This window comes from Canis lupus, chromosome 4 (assembly GCF_048164855.1).
Source record: "Canis lupus baileyi chromosome 4, mCanLup2.hap1, whole genome shotgun sequence".
NCBI lineage: Eukaryota > Metazoa > Chordata > Mammalia > Carnivora > Canidae > Canis > Canis lupus.
This window is the reverse complement of record NC_132841.1, coordinates 73,877,875-73,902,083: the sequence shown is the minus strand read 5'-3', so window position 1 is coordinate 73,902,083 and position 24,209 is coordinate 73,877,875. Positions and strand designations below refer to the sequence as shown.

At 41.4% G+C, this 24,209-nt stretch overlaps 1 protein-coding gene across 5 annotated transcripts in view; it reads right to left on the bottom strand.

The window, feature by feature from the left end:
* The window catches only part of PRLR (prolactin receptor), a 178,629-nt gene extending 154,743 nt beyond the window's left edge, over nt 1-23,886 (bottom strand). Inside the window, exon 1 of one of the 5 annotated variants that reach the window (XM_072824927.1) lies at nt 23,768-23,886. The gene's annotated coding sequence lies outside the window, so the exon portion shown is untranslated. Of the gene's footprint in view, nt 1-23,071; nt 23,092-23,767 lie in introns of those variants that run through there. The other 4 variants (XM_072824921.1, XM_072824920.1, XM_072824925.1 and 1 more) reach the window with 4 other exon arrangements.
* Nucleotides 23,887-24,209: the final 323 nt, after the last annotated feature.

Genomic DNA, 24,209 nt, shown 5'->3' with positions numbered 1-24,209 from the left:
CTTCTGGATTAGAAAAGTATCCTGAGATGAGAGTGTATAACATGTACTTACGTATGATGATGAAATAGTTTAATACCTATGTTTTGAATCTATGGCTAGGATAGGCCTATTTCCTTGAGAGAGCAGGGTTTGCGATTTTCACTGTACACAGCAGAGGGTTCCTACAGGATGCCCTGAGAGCCAAGCTGAGGCCTCAATCTTAGTTCCTACACTATTTAGTGTTATTCTTCAAAGACTCTCACCTCACCAATCTTATTACCCCCAGAGAGCAATGCAATATAATTCCAGAGCCAAAAACTTTTGTAAGAGACATAAAGAATATGCTCCTAAGAGAAAAAATATATATATATTTGTATGAGAGCCAAAAGAATTTTAAACAATATGAGTGACTTCCAAATTCCAAAGACTGGACTCACTTGCCAAATTCAAAGACAGCCCTGCACCTGACAATGATAGAGGGAGGAGGAAGACCTTGAGTTCCTCAATGCAAGAGATCATGTCTTATATAACTCTATTTATCTACTTTCTAATATAGTTCCTGGTACATCTGTACTGAGGTACAGGACCTCAGTAAACATTACTTGTCTTTAATTCAGATGCCACTCAGAGATGATAATGCCATATCGTTCAGGACATACACATAATAATCCTTTTAAGAAAATGACAAAAATATGATTAATTAGATTTCTGCTACCTTTCTCCCCCAAGATGATATCTCCCCCAAGATATCATCTGTAAAGGAGTTTTCTTGTTGAGATAGCACTTCAAAATGCTAAAGCTAAAGAATGGTAGAGAGTTCATTATGTAAAACAGAGAAACATGCAAGTTGTTCACACAACCAAGTGTAAGGGATTTAGCCAAGATTCATAGGGGAAATGTGCAGAATAATAAAATCTTAAAACTTAAAAGGACTTAAGAAGACTATAGGAGGAAGAAAGGAAGAGTCCCAGAAGAAAGGCTTCTCAGAGATGACAAATTTTTGTGGTTCCTGTTTTGAGTGTAGGAGAATAGGAGGTAGGGGAAGAGAGGATGTTCTCTCCATACACAAAGCTACATCAGCAGCATTCCTGTTAGATGCTGATATTGAACTAGGACATGTCATTCTGCTCACCAGCTGTGAACCAAAAACTTATAGCCTGGTACATACTGAGCAGGTCCCAGAACACACTGCACATGCTATGTGTTCACAAATATTGGGTCTAAGTGGATTGGGCTTCATTCCTGGATGCGTGAGCATGAAAAATAAACAGCACAGACAGGGGATAAAGTACAAACATGAAAACAGAAACATCCTCTCAAAGACAATTTCAGAAAATCATTTCTCATTCTTAATTGTTGTGTAAAAAATATACTGTGAAAGTGGACAGGTAGCTGTTTTGAGATAAAAGGCTGAGTAAGATAAGGAGGATTGCAGAGAAACCAAAAAATGAACAGTATTAATAATCATACTAATATGTCCACTGAAGGCAATAAGAAGTAAAATAGACACTGTAGGACACAGAATTAGACACTCCTTAAAATATAAAAGCTCTACATGGTACTCCCTAAAAGGGGGCAATGAGATGAGACCGTTAGATACATAAAGTAGGGCACTTAATCAAATTAGGGCTAATTTATAATCATGAAGAAGAGACCAGTGATCACAGTGAGATAGTGCTACACATCCACCAGGATGGCTAAATGAGAGAGTGACAACACCAATGTCACCAGGGATGCAGAGCAACTGAAACTCATAAATTGCTGGTGGGAATATAAAATGGCAACAACCACTCTGGAAAATTTGTTAGTTTCTTAACAGTTAAATATATTCCCAGTCTTTGACCTCAAAATTCCACCCCTACAGAAGTATAAAAAAAAAAAAAAGGAAAACTATGTCCACAACAAATCTATCAAGAATGTTAATAGCTGCTTTAGTCATGATAGCCCCAAACTGAAAATAGCCCAGGTATCATCCATAAATAGGAAAATCACTCAACAAATCATAGGGTATCCATATAATAGAATACTACTCAGCAACACATGAAATGAGTCACTAATACGACATGGCCAATAACTATGTGCACAGAAACCAAATAGCCATATAACTATCCAAGAATGTATTGTAAATATGAGTACATTACTGAATAGATAAAATAATTCACAAAAGTAAAATAATATAAAATATGTAACTGACAGTAACCTGAATTAAAGAAATGTTAAATTATTCTTACAAATACGGAGAAAATGGTTGAAAGGAAGTAAAATGAAGTAAGTGTCTCATCTTTAATAGGGTTATTCAAGCATATCATTTCCTTCTAAACTTGATTATAAAAGTAAATGATCATGTCTATGACTTTGGTAAGTATAAAATAAGAGGTACACATGTTTTGGAAAACTTTAGGTGCAATCACTTTTAGAAATAAAAAGAGGATGACTATTTTCTAGATTATTGGAAAAAATAAAAGCAAAACAAAACCATAGTCCATGTGGCAATAGATTTAAAAAAAAGGTGCACAAAAAATTGCAAAAAATTAGATTAAATGAATATAATGTTGACTGTTATCATTGGTGTATATTTCCAAACGAGACAAAATGACTTCTGTTGTCAAATAGATTATAGAGACTTAGGGTCCAACTCAGTTCCACTAGTTTCTTTATTGCATATCTCAGGTCATTAAGTTATGAATATGAATTAATAATCCCTGGGAGAGATTTCATTTGTAGCATTTCCCATACTTGTTTTATTATGTCTCATAGAACATACTTTTAAAAAGTGTTAAAATAATAAGCAATCTTAAAGTTGTTACTAAGACAGGATGTTCACTATTATCGTTGCTATTTAATAGAAGTTATAATCAATGCTAGAAGACATCAAATAAAAATTGGATGGAAGGTGGAAAATTACTATTTATAGGCACCATGACTGCAAACTCTTATAACAACTAAAAATTATTTTTTTAAAAAAAGATTTTATTTATTTATTTGACAGAGAGAGAGCACAAGCAGAGGGAGAGATAGGCAGACGGAGAGGGAGAAGCAGGTTTCCTGTCAAGTGGAGAGCCTGATGCGAGACCTGATCCCAGGACCTTGGGATCATGACCTGAGCCGAAGGCAGATGCTTAACCAACTGAGCTACCTTGGCCCCCCTAAAAATTCTTAAAATTAATTATGAGTTAAATAGGTAGAAAGACAATATATGCATATTAGTATTTTCCATAGTCCAGCAATATCAGAGAAAAGATATGGGAAAAAGATCCATTCATAATGAAAAACAAAAATCATAACCCTAACAAATAACCCTAACAAAAAAATGTGCAGGATCTATTTGAGTAGAACTATAACATTTTAATAAGAAATGTAAAAGAAAATTCAAGTACATGGGTAGATGTTCAATGCTTCTTGATGGGCTGACTCTATTAAAAAGATGGTCAGTTCTTTTGTAACTGATCTATAGACTTAATGCATTGGGAGTTATAGACTTAACGAAGGGAGACTGTGTGTGAGTGCACATGAATATGCTTTTCTAACTTTTCAAAATCATTTTACAGTTTACCCAGAACACACTGACAAGAGTAGATAAAGTAATTTTGAAAGTGAAAAGTGAGGAGAGGATACATGCCCTACCAGTTTAAATGTTTCATAAAACTCCAAACCAGTATGGTGCTGACCCCAAAAACTGGTGTATATATGACAGTAAAACTAAATAAATTATTCCTCAGTAGACAATATGATATGCATAAGAACTGAATATATAATCAAAACATTGTTTATCTTAATGAAAAGGGATGAGTGATTTAGCACATTCCTTGCCCCTCATCATTCTGCTCTGAACTACTGCAAACCACAGCCTCCCCAGTGGTCTCCTGCTCACATCTACTCCTCCTCCACCATCGTTCCACTCCCCCCTGGCACATACACACTCCATGTTGTATGCACAGGGGACATTTAGCATGTAGGTGAATGTCCTGAATACGAACCTTTGCACATACTGTTTTTCTCTGCCCTAATGGGCATCACCCTGTCTCTTCATTCTCAGCTAGAAAGTTGCTTCCTTCCAGAAACCTTCTCTTAACCCAATGTCCAGATTAGGTGCCTCACACCACCTCGTACTTCCCACAGAGCTTATAATGTGTCATATTATACTGGCTTGGCTTTTGTGTGTCTTCCGCATTAAACTACAAGCTCTGAGGAGGCAAAGCCATCCCTGTCTGATTCTCTGTTTTACTCCCAGTATGTAGCTTCCTGCCTGATAGGTAACACTAAGTATTGTTAAATAAACAGCTACAAAGTAAAACAGTGGTACCCTTCAAGCCATAAAAATCTATTAAGTGTGTTTACCAAAAATACTTCACACAGAATTAAAAGACAAAATTGGGTAAAAATATGCATAATAAATATTATAGAAAATAAATATCCTTAAAATATAGAGTTCATTTTTTAAAAATTAAGACAATACTGAGAAACACAAATAGAAACCTTTTTTTTTTTAGTAAGATTTCATTTATTTATTCATGAGAGACACAGAGAGAGGCAGAGACATAGGCAGAGGGAGAAGCAGGCTCCATGCAGGGAGCCCGATGTGGGACTCGATACCTGGACTCCAGGATCACACCCTGAGCCAAAGGTCAGACACTCAACTGCTGAGCCACCCAGGTATTCCCATAAATAGAAATCTTGATGATGGATATAGAAGGTAATTCAGAAAAGAAGACATGTGAAGGGTGGTAAATGTATGAAAAAATAATTACACCTGGTAATCAAAGAAATGAAAATTAATATTATTTTACACTTACCAAATTGGCAAAATTAATGCATTCCTATGAAGGAATGTTAGGACAGCTTCAAAAACATGTTTTCAGAAAGTAGTGACACACATATAATTGACTATCATGTAACATTAAGTTTTAAAAAGAACTTTTGAAAAATGTATATATAATATATTGCTCATTTCTCTTAGAAATGAGAGAGGAAAAAATTTTACCATATGTAAACAGTTATTTATTTTTTTCCTAGGGGGTGGGATATGGGTAATATCAATTTTCTTTATTCCATTCTGTAGTGCCAGAAAGAAGCAATTAAAAATTTAGGCCTCACCTACTCTACAATATGCTGAAGAGTGAACATGTGTATTCTTATGCAAAATTATCTCCTTAAAGGACCAAATAAAGTCAAACTTCCTTTGATTGATCTAAAAAACAGTTCTTCTCCTGGGGCAAAAAAAAAGTCAAGGAGTAGGCAAATCAAAAACCAAACACTCAAAGACCAGTAAGTTACATACGACGCACAGTTCAGAACTGATCAGACTTGGATGATAAACCAACTAGTTGGCTTATTGCTAGATGTAATTCATGGAGATGGAAATACCATGTAGACGTGAAGGAAAATCAGGGCTCATGAGTTCCTCAACAGAGGGTAGTTAAATCTCTTTTTCATCCTCCAAAGTATGTGCTTGACATCCCAAAGTACCAAAACTCATGGAGGGTGTCAATCATACCGTGTGGTACAATATTCATTTCCAAGCATTTCCCTAAGGAACGTCTTAACTGTGTGATGATACAGAGGCTTGGGCTACCGTCCAGGCTAGAATTTAAAAATCGTACTTAAGTGCATAGGCATTGACTCTTGCTTCTGACAATATTCTCCACAGAGTAGCTGAGTGTTTTTTTTTTCTCCCTAGATTCCTAGATTGTTTCGTTTTGATTTTTTTCAAAAAGAAGATGAAACCTTAACTTTAAACTTAATTTCTTCCCTAATTGGATGGTTTGGTATTTCCTTTTAAAAATACCAACAGGATCATGCTACCCCTCTTCTTCAAATACCGTAAAGGCTTCTTGAGATCGTGTGTGGCCTGGCCTCTCTCTCATTCTCCAGCTTTTCTTTATATTTTGTTTCTCTGAGTCTCCTCTATTACCCTACATTTGGCACGCTCTCTTCTACCTTGCAGACTTGGCAAGTGCTGTTCCTTTTGCTGATGAAACTCTTCTTTCCCATTTTGATGTTAGGTCAACCATCACTTTCTCACAGTTACTGTTTCAGTAAACAATGTACCTCCCTTTTGTTGTCCTTACCATACTTAACAAATATACTTGAATATTTTTGGCATCTGTTTCCTCATTATACTACAAGCTTTACAAGGGAAGAGACCATTCTGCTATTACTTTCCCAGCACTTAGTGTCTAAGTGGTTTGATATGTTTGTTTCATGACTTTTGCAGGATTACTCCCAAGGATGATCATGATAAATCTGACTTTGAAATTTCGCACAGGACTTCTTTTACTTTTTCTCATGTGGGGCTTCATCTCACGACCCTGAGATCATGACCTGAGCTGAAATCAAGAGTCAGAAGCTTAGCCAACTGAGCCACTCAGGTACCCCTGCATAGGACTTTTAATGACAAGATAGTCCTTCTATAACTGATCTCACTAATCATGTTTACTTTTCCCCTTGGGGCAGGAGGACAGAGAAGAGAATTTAATGCAAACATAGATCTTCCCAGATTAGTAGCATAGCCCTTTCTGGGTAGCAGAGCTCATTCCAGAGTTATTTAGCCCATTGTACTAGATTACGTCCCAAATTTTCTCACCTCACAGAAATGTGATTTGTGTAAACTCTGCATGGTTGGTTTCTATCACAAACTCTTACCAGAGGTCTTTGCTTAAATTTCTATAGGATCATTCCTAGGCAAAGCAGGGTGTTAGTTTTGTTTTCACTCTTTCAACCCTCCAGAAAGCTTAATTGTGGTCACAACTACACAACTAAGATTTAAAGGGATTATAGAATGCATTAGTAGCCAGTTCAGAGTGTTTTGCAAGAGTCACTATTTCCTTTTCATGCAATCCATTTTGCTTTTCCAAAAATCATCTGGGCTTTCTCGATTTCTTTCCCACTTTCACTTTTTTTTTTTTTTTTTTACTTTGTTGACTGCTTCTGCAGTCAAAAGGTACAACTGGAAGGCTTTAGGAAGAGATGATGTGACCAGCCTGGGACACACTGTCCTAGTCTAGTTACTACACTACAAGGACCCAAACAGCCTGGAAAGATTCAGTGATGGAGGCATATCATGATCACAGAGATGAGGGAGAAGGGATTATTTAAGGACAAATCATGAAGATCAGAGCTATTCAGTCTGCAAAAATAAAAGCTATCATAGGATATGGTGAATATCAAGAGACATAGGGATAGGGTAGACTTATTCCCCCTACTGTAATTATGTAAAATCTCATTGCATTAGAAAGGAAGGGGGAAGGGACTTACTACATTATCCATTAGATAGTTAACAAGAGACTTGTTAAGTCATGTTTGTTATAGACTACAAATACTGATAGAATAAACAAAGATTTCAAAAAATTCACATGATATGACAACAAATTCATGATGTAATATTGTCTAAATATTAATAGATCAAACAAAAATTTAGATAAAGTCATTATGATATGACAACAGTTTCAAAATGTATTATATAACAGTAACTAAAATATTAATAGTTTAAATGGAATTTAGTATAAATTAAATCTGCATAGTGACAGCAGATTGACACTGCAGTATTAAGAGAGTCCAGAACAGGGGTCAGCGAAATACAGCCCATGGGCCAAATCTGACCCCTTGGCTATTTTTGATAATGAAGTTTTGTTGGAAAATGGCCATACTCATTCATTTATGCACTGGCTGTGGGGCTGCTTTTGTCTGACAAGGGCAGAGCTGAATAGTTGTGACAAAGGCTGTGTAGCTTGCAAGTCCTAAAATATTTTACTATTTGGCTCTTTACAAAAGAAGTTTGCTGAATCCATGCTAAGACATATTAGGAATATGCTAATATTATTCATATTTGAGGTCCACATTAAGCAGGACGAAATACGTTCTTCTAGATGAACACTTCTTGGTTGGTGCAGGACTTTGGCTAGGGCAGCAATTCTGATAATCACACGAAAAGCCTGGAAAAAAAAAAAAAGCCTATTTACCTGTCATTTGTTCTTATCTCTGGAGGTTTGGTAATCAAATTAAGGATTCTTCCTGAATTCTAGGGAGATGATGAGAAAATAGGCTTCTGATTGTATGTAACTCTTTTTGATGTTTTTCAATTCGGGGCTCCCCATCAACAAAGTATCATGAAATTATTGGGAAATGAAACTCAGAAGTATGAAATGATGTCATAAGGTCAGTTGGAACTAAGGTTTGGGCTTCTGATTTTCAGATCAAAATACTGCACTTTCCTATACACTAAGTATATTAGCAGTGTTTTACCCACAAAGAAACCAAATTCATAGTCTTTGGAAATAGTGACATTTTTTTTTTTCCCATGAAGTTCCCTGGTATGAAATCAATTTGCATACATGTATTATGACATGACTTTGGTAATCACAACAGTTGCACTGTCTAAGTGGTTATATAAGAGAACAACTTAGAAAAGCTGTGCCATTGTTGGGTGTTTTTGTTTCCACTTTGCCTAATGAAATACATTTTCGGGGACAAATTTTCACCTCTGGGCAAATGCCTTGATCCTTCTTCTGACAGCAGTGCCCAGAACATAGAGACCATTGTTAAAGGTGGAGTTTGTAGTTGCATGTAGTTCCCATGTGACATACGGATATCAGCTGGAGGGCAGGGAGTTGCTATTTGGGGGATGACACTATTAAAATCCTTTCATATTTTCTAAAATATCAAATCCCTTAGAGAATTTAAATTTTCTCTCAAAATTGAGGAGAAAAAAAGCCCCAGCAGTTAATGAACAAGATCTCAGCTTTGAGACATGATGGTTGAGCTCTTCAGGTACAGAGCTCTGACTCAGTCACCAAGTCCAAGTACGAGCTTTATTAAGGTCATTTCATTTTTAACTGTCATCAGCAATAATCAGTGTCAGTCATCCTTTCTCTCCCACTGTTTGCCCTCTGCCAGGCAAATTCACCCACAAAAAGGAAGTCTCTATAGCAGCCGCCTACCTGCACAGAAGAAAAATTCCTGGAGAAGCTTAATGGTTTGCCTCTGAATACTGTCCTAGCTGCTTGGATAATCAGAGCTACCTATCACATTGTATGATAATCATGTCCTATTTGAAATTCATTGCTTCCAAAGGAGTATCAATGAAAAGGTACCAGTCAATGACCATTTTTGTAAAGTAGGTCTCCATGGAATACATTTGACACGTATTTCCCAAGTTCTTACTCAGTTTTCTAAGAACTTTGATGAGAATCCATAGGCACTGTTCATGTTCCACTTGAAGATTTCTCTAAGCTCCCATATGTGATTTTAATTTTAAAAGAAATTGACAACCTCTGAAGTTATTACACTTTAGTTGTGCCTTAGAATTCAAAGTCTTCCCTGGACATTGTTGATTTTCATCTTAACAGTACAGAATATTTCCACCTTGGCAGTACAGGATATTTGAAGCCCTGTCACTGCTGTTCCAATACCTATGTTAGTCTTTTGTAGACTTTTGCTATTGGACTCTACCTACACAGTTTGCTCACAAGTGGAAGTTTCCTTTTTATAGTATTAGTCACAATTACATTTAAGGAATTAGAAATATATGGAAAGAACAACAATATGAGAATTGAGAATAACAAGGGTCCAAAACTAATTGTCCCTTCTGGTGCAGTCGCCAGAACTAGTGCCACATAGCCACCAAGTCTGAGACCCCCTCTGCGTGGCCAAAGGAAAGCAGGCATTTTTGCTTTTGTGATTGTTTGGCTTTCTACAAAACTCCTATCATTTCATCTGTCACAAATGGAAACAGACATGCTTTGTTAGGTTGGTTTTCAAGCCTAAGTGCCTGGGGCTCAGTTCCTGTAGAGTCCAGCCCCTGGCCATTCAGGCCTTTGTCCAGTCCAAGACCAGTCTGACGGGCTCTCTAGCATGAGTGGGAAGCTGTGTCTTCCCCAGCAATGTGATTTTTGCAGCACATTTCCAACCTTCCCCATTGTATTTGCAATGGTGCCATATATTTCTGAGCTTTTCCATTCACCTTGGCTTTACTAGAGGAAGAACAGGTGCTTCTTTGCTTTCCTCATTTCTCAGAATTGCACATGGTCCAACCAGCTCTGATTTGCCTGCTGGCATCAAATGTAGGCCAACTGGAGAAAGTATATTTAGCTAATCTCTTAGCTTCATCTCTCTTGAGGAGTCTTCCTCAATACTTATCAGATTTGGGTTCCAAAGGCCCATGCACTCCAATTGAGTGTCTGGCTATAAGAATGGTTTTGAAAGGACACCATTTGTGGTTGGGTGTACAAATAACCAAATCAACAAGCTTTTATCATTCCTGAGCCTTCCTTCTATGTGTGACACTCTGCTCTAACCATCCAAACATATGGAGCCACAGGAGAAGGTCATGGGCTCATTTTGAGGGCCAAGCATAGATGAGGTGTTTCTCATCCATTACCGTACTCCATCCTCAAAACAGTCGTGGAACGCAGGCCCTATCATCTCCGTTTTTGCAAAGAAGACCGAGGCTTGAGAGAGGCTTGGCAAACTTTCTATGGATCCTTCCTAGTGGCACAACTTTAAAGCTGGTTCAGCAGAAAGAAGGAATATGCTGCTTTTGTATTCAGGTGAATTCTTTTATAAGGGCTGCCGACTAGAAGTGCCATGTTGGTCTGCTGATGAAGTGCAAGAAGGAAGGGAAATGGTTGAACTGAATGGCACATATGGGATTTTGGAGTGATTACTGGATCATTAATCATGCTAAGCTCAGACTCAACATTGTGTCCAATGCCCTTGGAATTTTGCCTCATTGACCTTACATTTGTTGATCTCCCCACTAAGTCATGAATTATTTGACGAAGGTGAAACTAACGACTCCCATGAACAGAGTGTTTCCTTAGTGCTGAGGGTTTTACATATACTTACCTTATCTTATTCTCCCAGCAACTGTGGAACAGATGTTTTAGTGTCCTGGTTATAGAGATGAGAAAGCCAGGCACAGAGGGGTGACTCTCACCCTGATACTTGAAAACTCTATCAAGATTATTTGTAAAATCACCATTGTAAGAACATGCCTACCAATACCCATACATGGGCATCTCATGTAATTTCATCTCCTCTATACTTGTCAGATGAAACCTTCTCCAAAAATACTGCTATTCATCCTCTACTAGCTGCTCTGAATAATACCCTTGAGTTCAGACAGAAAGCTCCAGAACCAGTAAAGAATCAGTGCTAGTAGGATTGGGAGTTCAGCAATAGAATGCAGGCTCTGGCTTCAAGGAGTCACAGCATCTCAGCTGTGAAGTGACTAAAAAAAGGACATCTAGCCCATACGCATATACATAGTATGTTTTCATTAAAGCATGGCATATTTTTAATAATTATCCAGTAAGAGTGATTGCCTATGGGGACAACGCGGGGCTGTGAGATAGAAGAGAGAAGTATTTTTCAATGAACATTCTTTTGTACCTTGAATTTTAAAACTGTGTACAAAAATAAATATAGTTTTAAAAGTCACAGATCTGAGCTCAGTATTATAGCTTCAATGATGGTCTTTGGAATATAAAATCAGAAAAGTTGGCTAAGAGAAAACTAAAACTCTTCTAGTGAAACCCTGAATGAGATAGAGTCATCCTTATCATCAAACAGCTGCCATCACATTGCTCTGATGTTTGAATGACTTGATTTAAGGATATATTCACATTTAGTACATATTCGCTCTCTCACTTTTTGCTGAATATTTAATCAAACCTGTCCAATAAAGGAGGAAATTACCTTATTCGTTTGAAGATGAATGTTTTTTAAGTTAAGCTATCTATAGGGTACTGAGCTATCTGGAAGATATCCAGAGATTGTTTCAAATGGCTTTCAAACTTTTTAAAATTAGTTGACATCTCACTACAATCTTCCTAACTTAAAAAAGATGGGAGCCTAATGCAACTGTAACTATAGTTCTCTTCTTCCTTTGTAGTTTTGAATTTGGAAGTTAATACGACCATAGGAAATATCTGACATATATTGTGTAACATTTTAAAATTATACTTTTATTGGAAACCAAACAGTGGAATGAACAGATTTATGACTTCAATACATAAATTCTACACTTCCAATGAATGCATGTCAGTTTCTATAGAAAATTACCCTACAGCAATTGGAGCGGAAAAAGAAAAAGCCTTCTATTTAACTGAAATATATAATAAGTTAAAACTAACAGCATAGATGAATTTTTACAATTATTGCCTCTATAGTTATTGCTGAAGAATTCATTAAAGGAGAGAAAGAAATTTTAATGCATTTCTTTGTATAAACCTCAATTCTGTTAAATTCATTGCTGATACTACCAACAGGAAAGGAGGAAGGTCCGCTACTTTCACACTGAGTACTGGAAAACCAAGTAACTTGAGAGAATTTTCTGGAAGTAGATAAGCAGTAGAAGGCAGAGAAAACAGTGTGGTCTACTGTGTTCCCCAGGTTTATTTCACTTCTAATAATGAAACTCTGGAGAGAATCTTCAATATTTTTAAAGCAAAACTGGGTGAACAGATGAGTTCATGACCATCCTGTTGTCGTTAGCTTCTAAAGGCCAGCCTCAGATGATCCTGAGGAGCAACCAGAATTTGTTGTACAGCTTACTGACAAACTGTGAGTTCCTTCTTTTTTATTTTTTTGAGACGGGACAGGTAAGTGGGTGCAACCCAGGAGCTATGAGTGGTGGGCAGGAAAGGAGGTGAGAAGAAGAGGGCATTCCATGAGAGTCCTCCGGTGTTGGCAACTTTGTCCAGCCAGCTCCCTGGGTGGGTGGTTCTCCTCCCACCTCGGCTGAGTGGTTCAGACACGCAATCCTCCTGGAGAGGGGCTACATCATCCAGTCTCCACCCCTGGAGGCCCTGCCCTGCCGAATCACCTCCTAGTACCTTGGGGTTTTTCCAGGAGAAAGAAGTCTGATTCTGAAGGTAGAGGCTTCATTTATGTAAAAGAGAGTGAAGAGGAGATGGGGAAAGCACCACAGTGTTTTCCTCCGAGTGACTGAGAACTCGGAGCTCTGCAGTCAGACTTGGTGTAAAACTTGGACTGGGTGAACTTGGGTAGATGACTTAACCTCTTTTTTTTTTTTTTGCCTCAGTTTCTTCGTTTATAAAATGATAATAATAAGAGTACTCATTCAAAGGGTGACTGGGAGGATTAAATGTGAAAATCTTCAAACAATGTCTTACATGTAGTAGTGCTCATTAAATGCTTGCTACTATGATGTCACCATTTACATGGAGAAACTGACCAATGGCAAAAAGCTGTGTGTAAACGTCTGACGGCATGAAGGATTCAGTAAACACAGACAAGGTGTCAAAATACTCAGAAAAAAAAAAAAAGAGAGATAAACTTAGCAATGTGAATGTGATATTTCCTGCATTTACAGAAAGCACAGGAATCAAAAACAACAAAACCCATCACAACAGTCTTATGAGACAGGATGACATTTTTAGGGTCAGGAGGTAAAAAGCAGCAAACAAATTTCTCCCGGGATAGGAATTTGATTTTTTTTTCTGCTTAAATAAGGTAAGGTGAAAAACCCTTAATGTTTCCAAATAGCATTAGATGTTACTCTATTTTAACTCAAGACCAGTGGCCTGAGTAGGGATGGGGCAGGAGCAATGATCTCAGACGACTAGGTCTGCAATCACTTGCTGGCCCCAGCCACCTAGGACACATGCTGGTCCCACCTCCAAAATCGCTCCTGAATCCCACCCTTCTATGCTGCTGCTCCCATCTCAGCTGATCCATCCTCATCTTCTGCTGTACCTGCCACATTCTCCCTCTGCTTCCAGTCCACACTGCATTCCCCACACAGAAGCCTGAAAGATCTCTAAAATGCAATTAGAACATATTATTCCCTAATTTCCTTTTATTTTATTTTCCCCCTGCCCCCTATGATCATGGTTTTTTTTTTTTTTTTAAATTCCACATATGAGTGAAGTCATATGATAATTGTCTTTCTCTGATTGACTTATTTCACTTTGCATAGTACCCTCTGGAGACAAACCATCAGAGACTTTTAACTAGGAAACAAACTGAGGGTCGCTGGAGGGAAGGTGGGTGGGTGGGGATGGGGTAACTGGGTGATGGGTATTAGGGACAGCACATGATGTGATGAGCACTGGGTGTTATATGCAACTGATGAATCACTAAATTCTACCTCTGACTCTAGTAATACACAATACGTTAATAAATTGAATTTTTAAAAAAGAACACATTATACTCCTTAAAGTACTTAAAATCCTAACTCTACCCCATGACCTCCAGCCCCCTGGGCTGTTTTCCTGCCTGACGCTCTCTCCCTTCCTCGTTGAGATCCAGCCACACTGGTCTCCTTTCCGTTTCCTGAACATGTCAAAACCTTTCCAATCTCAGAGCTTCTAAGCTTGTTGTTCCTCTACCTGGCCTTCCTCCTTCCTGAACTCTGTGTTGCTTTAACACTGATGCATTAGCTCAAATGCCACTACTTCAGAGAGGACAACTCTTGTAATCCTACTAAAACAGCACACATCAGACTCCACTCCCTTTATCGCCCTTTATTGGTCCTCAAAGCACTAATCAACTTACTGGATTTTTACTTACTGGTTTCTTAATGTGGATATCTGTTGCCCCTCACTGGACTGTAAATTCCAGGACAGCAGGAACTTTATCACTTTCTCTGCAGGTCATGTAACAGCCTCAGGCTGTAGCAGACCCTCTGTATTATTTGAGTCTACTCTCTGCAACCTCCTTCACAATTTCTCATCTTCTAATTCTGCAAGCTTAACACCCCAGAAAAGTCCACTGCTATATCATCCCCTTTCTCCCCTGCCCTCCAAATCTAGTACAAACACTTGGTTGCTTTTTTGGCATTAATACAACCTTCTGAGAATGCCTGGAGTCTCACAGTTAACTAAGCCCTGGATAATTACTCTCAGATTGGTTCCACAACCATTTTCTGTGTCCTAGGTTCTTCTATATTTGGGTGACTTGTAATTGTCTCTTTCCAAACTAAAATTCATGACTCACCTAGCCTACGCTGGGGCTGGTAGCCTCGGCATCCCAAGCGATTTCTCGGGGCTGAGAGGGTTTTACACCACCTAGTTAGTTCCTGGCCAATTCACTTTGTGAAGTCTATCCAATGACAATCCCTGGAGAAGACTGTGTAATTATATTTTTTAATAAGGGTGTGAACAAGAATGGAGTTAATTGGCTTTAAAATGGCTGAGAGAGGAAAGCAAGTGTTGCTAAAGATCAACATAGCAATTGGGCAATTTAACGCACCAGTGGCAGAAAAGCTTAACCTCTATCTTTCAATCTCATAATTATCAAGCTTCTGGCAATCTGATCTCCAAACTGCACTTACAGAAATTTTAATCATGAGACTATGTAGGACATTCTGAGTTTGGAGTTAACATCACTTAATATGATGTAGAAACTATGTTTCCCAAAGTAGAATGACAACACAAATATGGTTTGGATGGTTCTTGGGGGTCATGTGACCTAAGGCAAGACAAAAGGAGAAATATTAAATATGTAATTAAGATTTGGATCTTAGTCGAGCAGTAAGATCAGCTTTTACTGATGAACATTATAATCACCCGGAGAACTGTAAATAAATACGGACGCCCAGGCTCCATTCCCAGAATCTTGATTCAGTGGGTCTATGAGTGGGGCCTGGGCATCTGTATTTTTAAAGCTCCTGAGATGATTGTCATGAGCAAATATTGTTGAGGACTACCACTTTAGAGTTTTGCTTTTTGCTATAACTGAAGATCTTAGAAATTGTTCTTAAATCAGTAATGGGCTTAGAGACAGAGAAAAAGAAAGTAACCATGTGGGAATGGTGCAAAATTAACTGATCTTCTTGTCCTAAAGAGGCTGTAGTGCCCAGACTCTAGCTTTTTTTCACTATCTTTCATAAAGTCCTCCCGGCCCCACCATTGCCAACAAATCCAGAAGTTCCCAAAACACATAAAGCATTCTTTAAAAATGCAGCTGTAAAAACTATTGGGCTTTCTTCTCTTTTTTTTCAGGTGTGTAACAAAAATCAATATCCTTTCAGTGAACAGGAGCTTCAGAGAGCAATTAGAACAGCCCAGAAGCTCTGGGGCTAAGGAGCCTTCATGTCTCAGAGGTAGGACTGGAGAAGCAAAATATGTATGGCCAAACTTTCACTGGAATAGGAGCTCCTAGATCACAGGGATGGGCCTCCAGGGACTGCTGGGGCTGCCTATGTCCTACTGACATTCAGCATCACGGTGCTGCCGCTCAGGCCAACTTGTCATCTTTCACCTACTGATCTGTAACACTGATTCATTCATTGAAGAAATAATATTGCTAGGACAGAGTATTCTTTTTTTTTTTTTTTTTATGATAGGCACACAGTGAGAGAGAGAGAGAGAGAGAGAGGCAGAGACATAGGCAGAGGGAGAAGCAGGCCCCATGCACCGGGAGCCTGACGTGGGATTCGATCCCGGGTCTCCAGGATCGCGCCCTGGGCCAAAGGCAGGCGCTAAACCGCTGCACCACCCAGGGATCCCAGGACAGAGTATTCTAACATCAACAGGAGACTGGGCTGGCTTGCTTTGGGAGCCAAACAAGATATGAGGAATTCAGTGGCTGAGAATTCTAATTTCACTTTTGGTGCCAGTTAGCCTCAAGGCCCAAGGCAAGTAATTAAACTCTATTTCCCAATTTGTCAAGTTGGAGAGGTGAGAGAAGGTTACAGATTATTGTAAAATGGCTACTGTGGGCATAAATGGGCCTGATAATAAAGCCCTTCGCTAAGATAACACAAAGCCTGGTGGCTGTGAGATACCAACTGCCCCACACTTAGCTAGGATTAACTATAGTACACTGCAAAAACACACAGAGGAAGGAAATAAGCAGTGCATTACAACTTTTAGCCACACCCAAGTGGATAGGATCACTATGAACAATTATCTGTGAATTAAAAAGACTCCATAGAAATATACATGGATAGGGGCGCCTGGGTGGCTCAGTCGGTTAAGCATCCAACTCTTAATCTCAGCTCAGGTTTTGATCTCAGGGTCATGAGTTGAAGCCCCATGTTGGGCGCTGTGCTAAGTGTAGAGCCCATTTAAAAAATAAATAAATAAATATACATGTATATCAAATTTCCTTAAAGACCACACATCTTGACTATCTTTAATCCCCTTTAAAATATTGCCCTTTAAATTTTATTTCCCATGATTATGATCTTAAAAAGCCTTGTGTTTTTTTTTTTTTTTTTTTTTTTTGCTCAGTGGTTTCCCACTCTGACTCAGAATATTCATTTTAGAATATTCTGGGGAATTAAAAAAAAACAACACAACAATAATACTGATACCCAGTCTCTCCTCCTAAGCTGATTAAATGAAAACTCTGGGGATGGGGCTGTGGCATCAGTATGCCTGTAAAAGCTTCCTTGGCGATGCCAAACCAAACCAACACCAAACCCTCCCTGCACATTCCCATTGTCGCACCACTTGTGCATGTTCCCTTTCTGGCAATGCCCTCTCTCCCCATGTCCATTTGTCTTTAACCTTGTTTTATGTCCTTCAATGTCCATCTCGTACCTTGCCTTTCTCAGGCACACTGCCCTCTGGAATCTCTAAACTCTATTTCATTCACCAAACACCTGAAGAATATTTTCTGACATTGCTCCTGGTATTTTACATTTACATCCATCTTCTCGATCATGTGCTCCTCCAGAGCAAAGACCTCTGTTTTGTTCTGTTATTTTCTCTACGGAGCTAGCACAGACTTCTTGGCCTGGAAGATGCCAAAAGACACGGTTGTTGTTGATGTAGATATTTTAAAATTCACTTGTGCTCTGCTTCTCACTGTCATTTCCCCCCAGATGTAGGTTAAAAGTAAAAATAAACAAACACTCCTTGTATATGTGAAAGAACATCTCATCTAGTGCTTTGCTCAAGCCCCAGAAAGGAAGCTCTTCCCCACAGATGGATGTCTCCCATCCTCAGGTCATCAGTGATAACCATGGCCAACATCTGTACAGCACGTTTCTTCATGAGCATTTTATGCGGCACGACCTCATCAACTCTGAACTTACTACAGGATTGCTGGGGGTTGGGGGTGGGCAGGCTGAGGGTAAAACACAAACCAGCAGACAAAGCAAAATCAGACAAAGTAGAATCCAGGCTTCAGTTATCTCAGAGGCTTCCTCTAACAACTTCGGAATCTGACTGCTCTCCCCTTGGGCCACATGAAATTGCAGGACCAAATCATACCTTTACTTTGGTGACAGGATATTCAAGAGCCACTTTAGCTAGCAGACAAAAGAAACCAAAATGGCCTTCTGTGATAATCTTGGAGCAGTCCTTCTGGAAACTGGGACTGTGTATTGTTTATGTAAGCAAAAGGACAGAGTGGGAGAAACATTATCAGTTAATGAGATGTCTTATTTGATGGGCGTTACACACAAACATGAAGCCCTAGCTGTCTCCTAATCTGATTTTACAAAGTGCCAGAATGACACACTATCCTGGAAAGTGACTTTAAGGTAAATCTAAATTTAGATTCAAAATGACCCATTGAGGGGCACCTGGGTGGCTCAGTGGTTGAGCTTCTGCCTTTGGCTCAGGTCATGATCCTGGGGTCCTGGGATCGAGTTCTGCATCAGGCTACCCACAGGGAGCCTGCTTCTCCCTCTGCCTGTGTCTCTGCCTCTTTCTTTGTGTCTTTCATGAATAAATAAACAAAATCTAAAAACAAAAAAAAAAACAAAAACCAAAGAAAAAAAAAAAACAGAAACAAAACCAACCAAAATGATCCTTTGGTCATAAGATGTTAGAAAACTTCTTGAGATTTGCCTGATGGGTAACACTTGAGAAGTCTGAGCCAAGAATAGAGAAAAAGTCATGTTAGGAAGAAGGGAGGGAAGTTTCCTATCATATATTTGTCAACTCATTAGTCTATACCAGTTTTGTTAAATGCAAATACAATGCGAGTCAGATATGCAATTTAATTTTCCCTATTAATCACATTTAAAAAATTAAAACAGATGAAATTAATTTTAATAGTTTATTTTAGCTAAACCAATGCATCCAATATATTACCATTCTAACATTTAATCCATATAAAAATTAATGAGGCGGGGTTTTTTCTTTTTTTTTTTTCTTTGGTTCTAGGTCTTTGAAATCTAGGGTATGTTTTACACTTAGAGTACATCTCAGTGTGGACTGATCATATTTCAAGTACCCAGTCGTCACACATGGCTAGTGCTACTGCGCTGCACAGTGCAAGTTGAGACACACACTGGAATTTGGGGCATGAGATAGAAATTGGCTGTCAGCATTTAGTCACCTAAATGTACTTTTGCTACTCTCCTTCTCTTAGCTCCTTGCTATCTTCTGAAAGAGATTATCTCCAAGGCCACATACTGTGTTAGCAAAAAAGCTTTAGGCTTTGGAGCCAAACAGACTATGGGATTTGAAGACCAGCTTTGTGACCTTGAGCTAGCTGCTTACCTTGTATGAATTTTGGTTTCTTTCCTATCAAAGGGAGACAAAAATAGCTAACTCTCCAGACTGTTGGGAAGGTGAAATAAGATAGGCAGTAAGTCCAAAGCACAGCCTAGAAGAGTATGGTAGGCAGTCAATCGAGAATTTCCCCTACATAAAACCCAAATTGATTTTCAAGGCACCATCTCATTATATTTGAGGCTCTACTGCTTCATTTATTTCATTTCCAGATCTTTCCCTGGAGGTTTTTCTGCTAAGGCAGCCCTTTCACCAGACCTTCATCAGGCTGGCTCCGTCTTTCCATGCAAGTTTATGTTCAAGGGTGACCTTTTTGTAGAAATCTCCTTGGCTGCCCTATTTCAAATTGCCTCCAAGCCCTGTTACTCTTGAGCCCCTAGCCTCTCTTTATTTTCTTCATAGCATTTCTCAGTATCTGAAATTATCTTATTTCTGCATTTGCTCACCTGCCTCCTATCTGTCACTCTCTGTAGCACACAGAAGCACCACAAAAAGCAGGGACCTTGTCTGCCTTTTCCAGAGCTCAGCAAGTATTTGTTGAGTCAATAAATGAATGAATAAATGCTTCACACAGGGAACTAACTGTAAATGGTGTCCTGATTCTCAAAGTAGTAGAGAGTGAACCTTTCAGAGTCGTTCAGAAATTAGTGGGCCAGAGCCAGCCTTGCCTGCCAAGGCCTGGTGTTGCCTAACTCGACTCTCCCAGCTGGATCTGGAAAGGGTTGGGAAGATCACAGGCCATTTCATTGTCGCCGCCTATTAATATGTATCACATGCGAAGTGTATGTTCATACCATTTAAATCATCTAGAAGATTCAGTTATTCCTGCTCTAAATGCTCTGAAGAAGAAGAACTGGGTTGGGACCCAGTTGGCATGATGCAACCTTCTGATGCCAGGGAGCTTGGCAGCACTAGGCAGTGTGAAAAGAGTGAGCATCAAAGTCTGGTAGACCTGGGCTTAGATCCTGGTTCTGCCTTTTAGCTGCTATGCAGCCTGGGCAAGTCACATAAATTTTTATAAGTTTCCATTTATCTGTAAAGCTTTAACTGATAATTCATACCCTGCAGTGTTGCTAGGAGAATTAATTGAGGTTATGTAGTCAAGTGCTTAGGCCATCTTGAAGGTTCAGTGAATAGTAGATATCAGTCCTGTCACCTTTGCATGCAACAATGCCCTGCGAGAATAAAGACAATTCTCTTTACAGAGACAGTTCCATCTTTGGAATAGCTACTTTGAGGGTATCCAATTTCCTCTTAGGATTCTGGTAATTTCTTTCCACATCTCAATGTAAGCTTCTTGTAGCTGAGGGGGCAGGAGCAAAGAAAGAGAAAGAGAGGGGTGCCTGAGTGGCTCAGTCAGTCAAGCATCTGCCTTTGGCTCAGTTCATGATCCCCCGGTCCTGGGATCGAGGCCTGAGTCGGGCTCCCTGCCCAGCAGGGTGTCTGCTTCTCCTTCTCCCTCTGCCTGCTGCTCTGCCTGCTTGTGCAGGTTTGCACTCTCCTCTCTCTCTCTCTCTCTCTCTCTCTCTCTCTCTCTGTGTATGTCAAATAAATAAATAAAATCTTTTTTTTTTTTTTTGTAAAAGAAAGAGACAGAAGGGGAGAGATATAGAGACACAGTATAAGCTGAATTGGCTATATCTGTGCCACACTTCGGACGATGACAGTGGAGACAATTCTCTTTACAGAGACAGTTTCTAGGGTATCTGCAGAGGGATGCAACCATGAGACCTCTTCAGTGTCCACACAGAGGTGTTTGTCACTACAAGCAGAGAGCTAGCTATATCGTGTTCAAGATTATGGGCCCAAAGAGAATTGTGAGGAAGAGTGGACAATCCATGTCAGTCTGGACACATTTTACTTGCTGGCAACACAGAGTGCTCTGCTTGACAAAAGTGAAGCAGTAAAGCCAGCTGTGTATTCTGAACCCACCCTTTGTCTTTAAGAATAATTAGACCAGAATTGACTTTACTCATTCTTTTGCTGACATAAGCCCCATGGAAGAGTAAGCTGCTCTAAAAAAGCATGCAACTATTTAACACTTACTTAACCTCCCATTAATATTAATAAGAGCAGCTTACTACTGACTATAAACCAGGCATTTCCATTTCTCATTTTCCGTTTTCCCAACATCTATACAAGAAAGGAGGCATTGTTCCCCATTTTACAAAAAGGGAAAGTGAGGCTTGCATTAGTTCAGTGATTTGTCCAAGTGTGGGAGCCAAGATTTGAAGCCCAGTCTGTTGGGTTCCAAAGCTCCATGTGTCCTCTCCTATATGCTGCTGGCATTGTCAATGGAAGACTCGGGTCCCCCAAGATGGGAGTTCCTAGTACTTTATTATTTTTTTTCTTTTTGGGTGGGTCGGGGAGAGGAGCAGAGGGAGAGGACGAGAATCTTGGGCAGGCTTCATGCTCAGCACAGAGCCTGACAAAATTCAGTCAGATGCTTAACCAACCGAGCCACTCAGGTGCCCTAAGAGGAGTCCTTAGTACTTTAAAAGTGCATAGGTCCAAAAGAACGCTATTACAACCCTTTCTATGCACAGGGGAGCAAACTGCACTTTGTTTCCTTTTTTTAAAAAAAGATTTATTTATTTAATCATGAGAGAGAGAGGCAGAGACACAGGCAGAGGGAGAAGCAGGCTCCATGCAGGGAGCCTGACGTGGGACTCGATCCCGGATCCTGAGATCAGGCCCTGAGCTGAAGGCAGATGCTCAACCGCTGAGCCACCCAGACATCCCAGCACTTTGTTTCTAAACAAAGCTTTGGCTCTACTGTCTGACATCCAGCTGGGTGACCTGAAGATTGAGACAGTGACTTTCTACAGGTGTCTCTTGAGTGCTGTTTATAAGACTACAGACTCCGGGGGCGAGGACCTCACCTTGGGAAAGTCATGAAAAGTTTGTGAGGAAGGTTCCCCAGGAGGCAAGGACAGGTGAAGTCTCTGGGGAACAGTACCCCAGGAGCTCACTCATGACACGAGTGCTTTCTCCTTCAGCAGCATGACTGACTCCAGACCCCACCTGAAGGCTACAGGTTACTTCCATAGCCAACGCAGCTGCCAGCAGAGGTTAGGCTGGGTGATCTTGATACAAAAGGTCCTCAAAACGAAGGAAAGGAATATTTATCTGGGATTCAGGCCCAATCTTCAGGGAGTGCCTTCAAACCCTGAGGGACTGCTTGCAAACTTTATGTACATTCCATAAGAACATCCCCCCCCCCCCCTTGGGAGAAGATTCACAGCTAATTCTCAAAAGGACTCACGATTCCCAATTTTTAAGAACCACGAAAATTAAAAATTTCATCTTCTTCCTTAGGCTCTTCAGCACTTTTACTCCATCTCCATCTACACGCGCATATAAAGCACACAGGGTATACACGCCTATAATGTTTAATGGGACATATACAAGTGTGACCAATTTCCCTGCATGTTGCAAGAAAGCCGGAGCCCGGAGAGGAGGCCAGCCCTGCCCGCCAGTTTGCAGCGCCCGAGGCTCCGCGGGAAAAGCAGCGCTCCGCAGGGCGAGCAACAGGAGAGCCGGGAGGCTTCGCCAGCCAACTTGTGAACCAACACACGCGAACCTCCCCGGGTTAATAATAGTATCCGGCAAACCTTTTCAAGCCCAAGCACAGAGCACCCCAGATCGCTTCTTACCAGGGCACCGCGCGCTGCTTCCCGGGGACACAGGGAGAGGCGGCCCCGCGGGCCCCTCCCGCGCGCCCCGAGGCCGCCTCCCCGGTCCTGCGGTCCCGCTCGGCTCCGCGGCCGCTGCCGCTGCCGCCGCCGCTGCCCCCGGGGCTGGAAGGCCTCGCTCCCCGCCCCGCTGGGGGGGGGGGCGCGCCCCGCCTTCGGGCCCGCACCCGCGACGCCTGAACTTTGCCCGCGGAGTGTGCGCCGCGAGCCCGCGGGCATCGCCTCACCTGCCCGAGCCCCTGCCCGCTGCTGCTATCATCATCATCATCATCATCATCATTATTAATTATTAACTTTCCCTTTTCGGTCTGATGTAAAGAATTGCCATTGCGAGGATCCCCCGGTCGCGCCGACACTGCGTCTCCGGGGCGCATCTCAAGATGCCTTTTAAAAAAGAAAAAAAAAGGGGGGGGAAGCCCCACGCGTGCGGCCGGGAGGGGAGGGGAGGGGGCGCCTTCTCAGCGTCGCCCCGAGGGGACGCCCGGCTCTCGCGCCTGCACCGGCACCTGCGCCTGCACCTGCGCCGCCGCCTCGCGCCGCGTCCGGGAGCCCCCCGCGGCCGCAGCCCCGGCCTCGACCCCGCGAGCCCCCGCGCCGCGCGCGCGCTGCCCCGGCCGCTCTCCCGCCTCCAGCCCGCGGGCCGCCGCGGCTACTCACTTGGGCCCGGGAGCCACGTCGGCCGGTCGGTCCGTGGGCGCTGCCGCGCTGGGACGCGGGGATCCGCCGAGCGCGCTGGGCCGCGCCGCCGACAGCGGGTACGGTCCGGAGGGACGGAGCGGCTCCTGCGAGACGGCGGGGGCGGGGCGGGGCGGGGAGGGGAGGGGCGGGGCGGGGCGGGGAAGCCCGGGCGCCGGGCGGCGCGGGACCTCGGGTCCCCGGCCGTGGCTGCGTGGGAAGCGGCTCAACTCGGTGCACTTGTTCACTCTTTCTTCATTGGAGGAGGAGCCAGTGTTGCAACCTTCATGTTCCTTGCTGGAGGCAAAACAGTGATTTTCTGCAGCAGGCGAATGTCCAGAGCCTGCCAGTTTTGCGAGGTGAGGGAGGTGCTTGGGGCGGGGGGGAGCAGGCATCAGCCAGGGCGCAGAGAGGAAATGACCGA